Raw genomic sequence first — 10,958 nt, 5'->3', positions numbered from 1 at the left:
TAAAGATTTTCCGTTTTATTTTAGATCTGTGTGTGTTATGAACTTTTAGTATTTTCCTCAAAGGTTTTCCCCGATTTCCAAAATGACTCTTCGTCTTCAAGGCTAGGGTTTCTTAACCTCTTTTTAAATAACGTCTCCTCTGATTTTTAGTATTATCATATGATTTACAATGTTTAAATGGTTTATTTATGTTTTTCTTCTACCTGATTCAACACGTTGAAAACCCTAATTATTTTGGTTTTATCCGGGGTTCTGGAACTGTCTTTGTTTATTTGATTCGATCGATTTCTTTATGATTAGCCTCTTTTCTTTGTTTATCTTGACCGATTCTAAGTTCTTACCACTTTTACACTCAACTCTGTTAAAATCCTTAATTTCTTAAAGATTTTCTTGACTTGTTATTGTGAGTCTTAAAGGTTTTCTTTACTTGTTTCTGTGTGTTGGCCAGACCTTATTTACCTATTTCTATGTGTTAGATTGGTTTCTTCACTCTGGTTCCATGTGTTAGCTGTGACTATTTGACTTTAATAAAGTTTCTGTTGATCACCATGCTTGCAATGGGTTCCTTTTTTTACTACTAAGTCCTTAGTTTACTCGTGTCACTTCTGTATGATTGTGTTCATCTAGGTTGTTCCTCTCTTGCTTCCTTTTATCGATATGGCTGACCTCGCATGTCTGATACACCTGTTCGTTCTTCTCTATTTATATGTCGAAGTGCAGAATCTTGACTCCCTCTTGATTGATCCTGATTTCCTTAAATTACGGTTTGATTGCAAGGTTTTCTTATAAACCCCTAAAATTTTACTCGTTTTTTAAGTTGATTGATTCAATTCCCTTATTTGCTGTGGTGTTTCATTCTTGCTGAATCCTTTCCTCAAATTAAAGTATTCTGTACATAGACTCAATCATATGCTCTATACTTTTACTATCCCTTATATGGTAAAAACCAATCTTTCTCAAACTAATTTTCTTTCCTTAGTTATCCCTGTTGGTATCCGTAAGCTGTAATTCCTTGATTAAAGGGGAGTACTTGTATTAATTGGATTTTAATTGTGATTACTTCTATAATTGTGCTAAATCTTTACTTGCTACCTTATTTTCTGCCTATTTTCAAAGCTATAAATACCCTAAGTCTTTCATTAACAAGACATAAGGCTTGGCTTTCAAAAACCCATGTCTCTTACTCAAAGAAAAATTCTGTGTTATTCTACTACTATTGGTCAGCTGCAAGCCAAGTCTAACCATCTGTAATCCTTGGTTCTTTCATTTTTTTACCTCTATTTTCACTGATATGTCCTAGTTTATTTTAAATCCTCAACAACAACATGTTTCTATTCCTGCTTCAGTTTCTTTTATTTATGGCCTGCTTTTACTTGTGGTCTTGTTGTGAAGTTTGTATCTAAGCATGCTGATATGATTTCCCTCCCTTTAAATTCATGTGATTCAGGCATGCCTGGACGATTGTATTCTTTTACCTACTGTGCACTTACCATTTTGTGAATCCTCTATCCCTCCTCTATGTGTTTCATGACTGGTTTGTGATTCTGCCAGTAACCATCTCTGACCATGTCCCTACCAGTCCTAATATTCCTGCTGAGGTCAAGTGTAAATATATATGTATCCTCAAATCCCTATTTACCCCATGTGTGATAACTGAATTCATTCACTTGCCGTGTGTGGTATTACCCTGAAATATTTGACCTTTGTCAACTTCTTTCAACCCTCTCTGTTATTGATTGCTTTCAAAGTGGACCTGTCAGTCCAGTTTTTAAACAAATTCCTTTTAAACATGTATCCTGTACCTTCACTCTACTCTTAGAACACTAGGTTCTGCCCCTTTTGTGTGAGCCTTGCCTTGGGACCTTTGAGCTCCTTCTGAACTTGGACACATGAGAGTTGGCCTTTTCACACTGCATTTACTCTATCATGGCTATGAAATCTGGGTGTGAGCACTACCCGGGATCCCTTGAGGTCCTTAGGGAACTCTGACACACCTAGATATGAGGAAAAGCTATGAAATAATCTTGGCACTTGAGGTGATTGATTACATAACTCAGAGATGAAGTCCTAATCCGGCTTCCTATAGTGTAACTTCTTATTTTCATCGCTACTTATGTAATTTATTTCAATGTTGGCCTGTAATAACTTGTTGTAAACAAATATTGGGTTTGGCCAGTGATAAGGGATGGGGTAAATATGCATGCTCTAGTTGTCAAGGGTAGAAAACATGTTATTAGGGTTATATTCCTAATTGCGCAATATAAACCATGCTTATGGTTCATACATGCATTAGAAATCATACTCTTAGGTCCCATGTTTCTTGTTAATCCATGATTTATGTCTATCACTTAGAAATCTTGCTCCTAGGACGATAACAACATTGGCATAGAAGTTGTTACTCTTGTACTTTCAGAAGTCATGCTTCAATAATTCTGCAACTCTTGAGTGCATTTAGAAATCATGCCTTAGGGATTCTGTTTTTAACAATCCTGCCGTCTGCATGTGCATATTAGATATCATGTTCTAGAATCTTGTTTGCATTTTGTTTAAGACGCCTAGTTACTGATTCATGAAAGGTAATAAAAAATAGTAATCTCATATTTGAATGTTTTCTGAATAAAATTGGTAACAATCTCTGCATTCGTATCAACTAGAACAACATGTTTTAGGTAAAAACAATCTCCAAACTGTTTAATAACTCTGAATAACTGTTGCATATTGCTTTACGCCTAGGCAAGCCTTAGGTAATAATTTAAATAAAACCAAAACTGCCCTTGTTTAACTGTCAACGTGTTAAAATCAGTAGGCAAGCCTGATTCAAGCTTCTTTTCTGAGTCATGCAATAAATCTGGTTCTGTTGTTATCACTTAGATACCATGCTTTAGAATTCTGAATTTAGACCTTATATGTGTATGAGTCATGTTGTTCATGTGCACTGGATGTGGAGGTATACATGAGCCTTCTACCAGTTTTCTGTGTTTTCCCTTTTAAATGCAGTCTTATGTGTTCTTGTACGTCGCCTTAGTATTTTACCTTTCAACCTGAGGGTCTGCCTAGAACCCTCTTATAGGATAGGAGTGCTAAATTCCTCCGGAACTGATAGGAAGGGACAGGTAACAACATGCAATAGGGATCGAGACCAACCCTCGCTTTAATTACCTTCACAGGGCGGGAAATGGTAGATATGAATATGATGACCGGTGCGCTAATACCACGTGTAGCCCCTCTTTGAGGAGTGTCATACCGGGTATTGCATTGATGTGATCCATATTATTAGCAAACTTAGGGCCCCCTCCCCTTTTATGCTTAGATTGTAATTCTTTTCAAAAAACTTGCTTTTTCATTAATTGCTTTTCGAACATTTGTGTATTTAAACTCAAATCCCCTACTATTTGAGCCATACTTGTCTAATCGTACAAATTCACAAAAACCGTTTGGCCGGGAACCACACTAGTGGATCCTGAGGGGTGCCTAACACCTTCCCTTTAGGATAATTTCGAGCCTTTACCCTATCTCTTGTTAACAAACGTAGTTGTAAATAAACACTATAGGTGCCCTAACGCACCTTAAAATCATTAGGTGGTGGCTCTTCAAAACTGCAAACCCCCTTTCCCAAAAGGAGTGAGTTGTCCCATACCAAAATGTCATGAACCCGATTTTCGCGGAGGGAAAAAGGGGGCGCGATAGATCCAGACAAGCGAAAAGTAGCAAAATTGACCCCATTGGTCTCCACTATCCCCATGTTCCTGAGAACCTCATGATAGCTGTCTAGATAATCCTAAGGATCCTCAGAAGATGCACCGCTGAAGGTAGTAGTGATGAGCTTGGTGAACCTGTTCAACCTTCAAAGCATCGGCAGACATAGCTGCTCCATTATTGGTCTGAGCTACCACACCCGGCTGAACTGCTCCAACTAGCTGAACTGCTGGAGTCTGGAACTGGGGAGCTACTTGCTCCAGAGTGCGAGTAGCAGGAGTCTGGGCTCCTCCTCCAACCTGAGAGATGGCTGGTTCTACAAGAATCAAACCTACCCGGGTGACACTCTCCATAAGGCCCATTATACGGACCAGAGCATCCTAGAGTACTGGGGTAGCAATAAACCCCTCTAGGACCTGAGTTGGGCCCACCGGAACTGCCGGGGCCGGAACCTCATCATCAAAGTCAACCTGAGGCTCCGCCGCTGGTGCTGCTGCTTTAGGCTGAGCTCTGCCCCTACCTCGGCCTCTAGTATGGCCTCGGCCTTGCCCTCTGTCCCTCGTAGGAGCTATTGCCGGGGGCTCGGGCTGCTGGTCAGTGGATAAGGAAGCGCGTGTTCTCGCCATATATAAAAGAACAGAGTAGAAATTCAATTAGCATTGAGGAACCAAACTGCATGTCAGGAAAGAATAAATGTGAAGTTTTTCCTAACTTTGTAGCCTCTGGGGGATAAGTACAGATGTCTCCGTACTGATCCTTCAGACTCTACTATGTTTGTCTGTGAACTGTGAGACCCATATAATCTAGAGCTCTAATGCCAACTCGTCACGACCCGGATTTTCTACCCTCGGGAGTCGTGATTGCGCCTACTAATGTGAATTAGGCAAGCTGACTGTTTGAACAAATTACCCTTTTACCAATTTTATATTCCTTAATTATAAAGCAATAACGTGTAGACAGCGAAAATTACAATAAGCGGAAGAAAACCAATAAATTATCTGAATATATATCTAATACAACTGTTTGAGCATCGACTACCCAGAACTGGTGTCACAGTTTCACAAATGGTCTAAGAATACTACATACAAAGTCTGAAAGATAAGAGATACACTGCTTCTGAAATAAGTAAAGGAAACAGGATAAAGGAAAGAATGGAGGTGACGCTAAGGCCCGCGAACGTCCACATGACTACCTAGGGTCGCCTGTGTGGACTGAAGATAGCACCCCACTGCGGTCCAAGCGCTCCGATATCAGTATCTGCACATGGTGCTGAGTGTAGTATCAGCACAACCGACCTCATGTGCTGGTAAGTGCCTAGCCTAACCTCGGCGAAGTAGTGACGAGGCTAGGGCCATACTACCAAATAAACCTATATAGTTAAATTATATACAACAGAAAAAATAAAAGAAGATAATTACATTTAAAGATGGGGAGGGAACATGCTTTGGGGGAATAACAGGTAACAACAGGATATCAAGAGGAATATAAAGAAACAAACATCCAATTACTAACAAGGATAAGGAAAACAAATGTAGAATTCACTTTCATTTCACATCTTGTTGCATGCGTACAGCCAGATCCCATTTCATATATCTCGTTGAAGGCGTGCAACCCGCTCTCATTTCATATATCTCGTTGTAGGCCTGCAACCCGCTCCCATTTCATATATCTCATTGCAGGCGTGCAACTGCTCCCATTTCATATATCTCGTTGCAGGCTTGCAACCCACTCCCATTTCATATATCTCGTTGCAGGCGTGCAACCCGCTCCCATTTCATATATCTCGTTGCAGGCGTGCAACTCGCTCCCATTTCATATATCTCATTACAGGCGTGCAACCCTCTCCTATTTCATATATCTTGTTGCAGGCGTGCAACCCGCTCCCATTTCATATATTTTCGTGGCGGCATGCCACCCGATCCCAGTTAAAAATTAACAACAATCACAAAAGAATCCCGGTAAGGGAACGAGAGCAATATAACAGCATCCTCACAAGGGAACAATAATATTTCAACAACATCCCGGCAAGGAAAAAATAATAATAATAGCAGGTGCAGCTCAATAAACCACAACGGAATCATAACAATTAATTAGAAGACTCACGGGCATGCTTGACACCGACGTGTAGATAGTCGTCACCATGCCTATACGTCATACTCCACAATTAACACATAGCAAATAAGACACGACTCCTAATCCCTCAAGCTAAGGTTAGACCAAACACTTACCTCGATATCACGAACACAATTCAAGTCTCAATTATCGCTTTACCTCTCGACTCTACCACCAACTCGCTCGTATCTAGACACAAATTACTTAATTACATCAATAAACGCTAAATGAATCTATGCTAATGCATGAAAATAAGTTTTCTATAGTTTTACCCAGAAAGTCAAAAATTGCCTAAGGGCCCACATGGTCAAAACCCGAGGTTCGAACCAAAACCTGATTACCCTTTCCCCCACAAACCTAAATATATAATATGTTTTAAAATCGGACCTCAAATCGAGTTCCAAATCTCAAATTTTTGAAAAACCTAGGTTCTACCCAAAACACCTAATTCCCCCATGAAAATTATTGATTTTGAGTTGAAATCATGTGAAAAGATGTTAATGATTGAAGGAAACGAGTTAAAATTGACTTATAATCGATTTGGAGAAGACGTTGCCTTTGAAAAATCGTCCTAGGATGTTTTGATTTTGAAAGAGTATGAAAAATGGTTGAATGCGTCTAAGTTATGAACTTACAAGTCTCTAATGTCGCAATTGCGAAATTGCGAACCCCTCAGAAAATTGGACTTTCGCATTTGCGATCCACTCAACTTTCCAGTGATCATCGCATTTGCGAGAGACCGTTCGCAAATGCGAAATCGCATTTGCGAGAAAACAGTCGCATTTGCAACTCAGGCTGCCAGGTCCATTCTTCGCATTTGCGAAGGTTTGTCGCATTTGCGAGCCAAGCTTCGCATGCGAAGCCTGCAAACCTGATCACACCAGCTAAAAACCTGTAATTTTCCAAGTCCAAAATCCACCCCGTGGCCTATCCAAAACTCACCCGAGCCCTCGAGGCTCCAAACCAAACATGAACATTAACCTAAAAACATCATACGGACTCGCTCGTGCATTCAAATCACTAAAATAACATCAACAATTATGAATTTAGCATCAAAATCATGAAATTTCTTAAGAACTTCAAATTTTCCCAATTTTCTCAAATACAATCCGATTCACGTCATCTCAACTCCGTTTATTATCAAATTTCACAGACTTATCTTAAATCACATATAAGACCTGTATCGGGTGCCGGAACCAAAATAGGGGCCCGATACCATCAAGTTTTAAACACATTTCATTTCCAAAAACTCATAAATAATTCCAGAAAATAATTTTCTTTAAAAAATTTATTTCTCGGGCTTGGGACCTCGGAATTCGATTCCGGGCATGCGCCCAAGTCTCATATTTTCCTACAGACCCTCCGGGACCGTCAAATAACGGGTCCGGGTCCGTTTACCCAAAATATTGACCGAAGTCAACTTAAATCCATTTTAAGGTCAAAATTCATCATTTTCACAGATTTTCACATAATGGCTTTTCGGCTACGCGCCCGGACTGCGCACGCAAATCAAGGTAATGCCGAAAGAGGTTTTTAAGGCATCGGAATACAGAATTTACGTCAGTTAGATAGGTGACAACTACCTAGTACGGTTTATGAAGATTAGATATATAGTTAAATTTTTTTTTGGTCCGTTAAATTACATAGTTATATTCCTGTGACATTTATTTATTTATTTATTTATTGTTGTTGTTGTTAACTGCACAGGCTTTTTGTAGACATTGAGTACAGGCCACACCCTCCTCAATTGTACCATATTTTGATCAATGCAACCCAAGTTCCATTGGGAAACTTATATATATATATATATATATATATATATATATATATATATATATATATATATATATATATATATATATATATATATAATGACTTCTTGTTGAGTCTCCGCCTAGATGACCTTACAAGAATACAAGTTAACCTTTGCAATACAGGCATCACTATGATGAAATAAAAACTAAGACAAAGTAAAATTGTTTTAAATTACTATTAGAAGTAAAATTTGCAATACAGGCATCACTATTAGAAGTCAGGATTTGAAACATATTAAAACATATTAATTTAGAAGATTAAAACCCCAACTTAAGAAAGCTGGTGAGAGAGCATTGCTGCCGACGACCGGCAAAAAGATTCCTGCACAAAGTCGTAAAATAATATTTGATAATATATATAGACGGTGGCACTATACTCATCTTAAAATTTCACATGGATTACATGTTAAAATATAATTATGACTTCCATAATTGTATTTCGAATAATTCCTAATATTTGATAATGGATGGTGGCATTATTTTATAGTTTTTGACGGTTGAGTCCCTTACGGAGACGGAGTCATTACTAATTCAATTATGAGGCCATGTGCTTTTTTTTGTTGTCTAATTTTTCTTTTATAGAGTACACAACCACTAATTTCTGAATAAGTTGAAATAAGAAAATGTTTTGCTCTTAATTTTTGCTATTCTTCTAGTATTTGTTTTCATCTTATAGCATACTGCATTATTATTTTGACCAATTTAAAGGTAAACGACTAGATATTACGAAACTATATGCATCCTAAATAGAAGCAGAATTAATCAGATTTTAGATCACTGTGTGAAATATTACTTTTTGGCTGTTATATTTTTTGTAAAGCATGAAATCAAAATCTAGTTTTAATTCAGACGACATTGTATATTTAAAACTAATATTAATAACACCCGGAAAAAGAATAGATACTCTCATAAAAATAAGTTGGGAAGTCTGAAAAATAATTAGTTTTGATGTATAACTTCTTTGAGTTCTAATAATAAATCCATAATATATGTTCCCCAATATTAATCTATCCGAAAACAAGTTTCCCAACTTACGACTTCAGTTTTTTATTACGCTTCTTCTAATAATATTACAACTTTCTCTATAAAATGTATAGTTCCTCTCCGCTCTCTCTCTCATTTGAAAAAGAAACTCCGACCCAATGAATGTCCTTGAATTTTCTCTTTCTCTATTGATTATTATCATATGCTTCACTTGTTCTACATGGTACCTTACAAACAGATGGTGCAAAAGCTCAGTGCCAACAAATTGGCCTCTGGTTGGAATGTTACCTGAGCTTATTCGAAATGCTCATCGCATCCATGAATTTGCAACTGATGTTCTTATAGACACTATGGGCACATTTGAGTTCCATGGTCCTATTCTTGCCAACTTGAACATGTTAATTACTAGTGATCCTGCAAATATCAACCATATCCTTAGTAGAAATTTCTCAAACTATCCAAAAGGGCATGAGTACCGTAAAATATTCGATATATTAGGAAATGGGATTTTCAATGTTGATTCTGAGCTTTGGGAGTTTCATAGGAAGACCACTATATCCTTGATGAGCCATGCCAAGTTTCAAACTTTGTTAGAGAGGAACACGTTGGGAATCTATTGAAAAAGGGCTTATACCAATTCTTGATGCTTTTTCTAGACAAGGCACCCCATTTGATTTGCAAGATATTTTTCATAGATACAGTTTTGATGCTATTATCAAGTTGTTACTTGACCATAATCCAAGAAGTTTAGCCATTGGTTTGCCTCATGTTCCATGCGAAAAAGCATTCGACGACGCTATGGATGCAATTTTTTACCGCCATATATATATATATTGCCAGAAGGCTGTTGGAAATTGCAAAAATGGCTTCAAATTGGTAAAGAAAAGAAGCTCATTCAAGCATGGGAAGCTTTTGATCAGTTTCTATATCCTTGCATTCCACGTAAACAAGAAGAATTGAGGAACAAAACAATCAAAGACGAGGACTTCAACTTATTTGCTGCCTATGTAAAAGCATACAATCAATGGAACAATCGAGATTCGAGCAATGTACACAATTTTTTGAGGGACACTTTCTTAAATTTGATATTTGCCGGGAGAGACACCACAAGTACAACCCTCACTTGGTTTTTCTGGTTCTTAGCCGAAAATCCTTTAGTAGAGGTAAAAATTAGAAAAGAGATCCAACATCAATTGCATCTAAAAGAAGATGACAACCTCAAGTTTTTCAACATGGAAAAAACACGAAAATTAGTATATCTACATGGTGCTCTATGTGAAACGCTTAGGCTATTTCCAACACTTTCCTTGCAGCGTAAAGTTCCACTTGAATATGACATCCTTCCGAGCGGTCATCGTGTTAGTCCAAACACGAGAATTGTGCTGTCGTTCTATACAGTAGGGAGAATGGAGACTATATGGGTAAAATATTGCTTAGAATTCAAGCCTGAGAGATGGATAACGGAACGAGGAAGGGTTAAGCATGTGCCTTCTTTCAAATTCCCAGCATTTAATGCTGGACCAAGGCGTTGTATAGGGAAAGAAATGGGATTCATTCAGATGAAAATGGTGGCAGCCACAATCATACAAATTTACCAAGTCCAACTAGTGGAAGGTCAAATTATTTCTCCAAGTTCTTCTATTATCCTTCAAGTGAAAAATGGTCTGAAAGTTAGGCTCGTTCACAGGGTTCCTCTTCGGTCCAGCTAAGCGTCCATTGACAAAATTGAAGTACCTTAATTAATTAAAATAAAATGTGCTAAACTGATGTCATATGCGTGTATAATCTTTAACTTTTTAGATAATACAAATGAAATTGTTTTCTTTCTTTATCTGCTTGAAGTATGTTTACTGCGTAGAATATGTCCACACTTTGTTATATGATCGAAAGCTGTGTACTAATAAATGGGACTAACCACTTTAAGCGATAACGTGGTACCGAACTTGTTAGGACCGAAAAAAGTCAGGTGTCATACGACAACTAGTAAGCAAATCATGAACGATGATAAATCAGATAATAAAAGAGAAATCTATCAAAAGAGACACAAACATTTAACATGGTTCAGTCAATTGACCCACGTCCACAGACGGAGATGAGCATCCACAATATAGCCATATGGGGTTTGAGAGTCGTGTTTAGGGGGAGAACTTTACGGGACAAGTGTTAGTGTGTCACTTGTGTTTGCCTCTTCGTAACGCTATTCTCTCGATATTTTATACTCTCTTTTATATATAGTAGATTGCTCATCTCCGTCCGTGGACGTAGGTCAATTGACCGAACCACATTAAATATTTGTGTCTCTTTTGGTAGATTTCTCTTTTTTTATCTGATTTATCGTAGTTCATGGTTTAT

At 37.8% G+C, this 10,958-nt stretch overlaps 1 pseudogene; it reads left to right on the top strand.

Moving 5' to 3' along the window:
* Positions 1 to 8,764: 8,764 nt before the first annotated feature.
* Positions 8,765 to 10,378, top strand: LOC104247771 (alkane hydroxylase MAH1-like; annotated as a pseudogene).
* The last annotated feature ends 580 nt before the right edge of the window (positions 10,379 to 10,958 follow it).

The sequence above is a fragment of the Nicotiana sylvestris genome, chromosome 12, assembly GCF_000393655.2.
Source record: "Nicotiana sylvestris chromosome 12, ASM39365v2, whole genome shotgun sequence".
Lineage (NCBI taxonomy): Eukaryota > Viridiplantae > Streptophyta > Magnoliopsida > Solanales > Solanaceae > Nicotiana > Nicotiana sylvestris.
The sequence above is the reverse complement of the archived record's forward strand: the minus strand, read 5'-3'. Positions and strand labels throughout refer to the sequence as shown.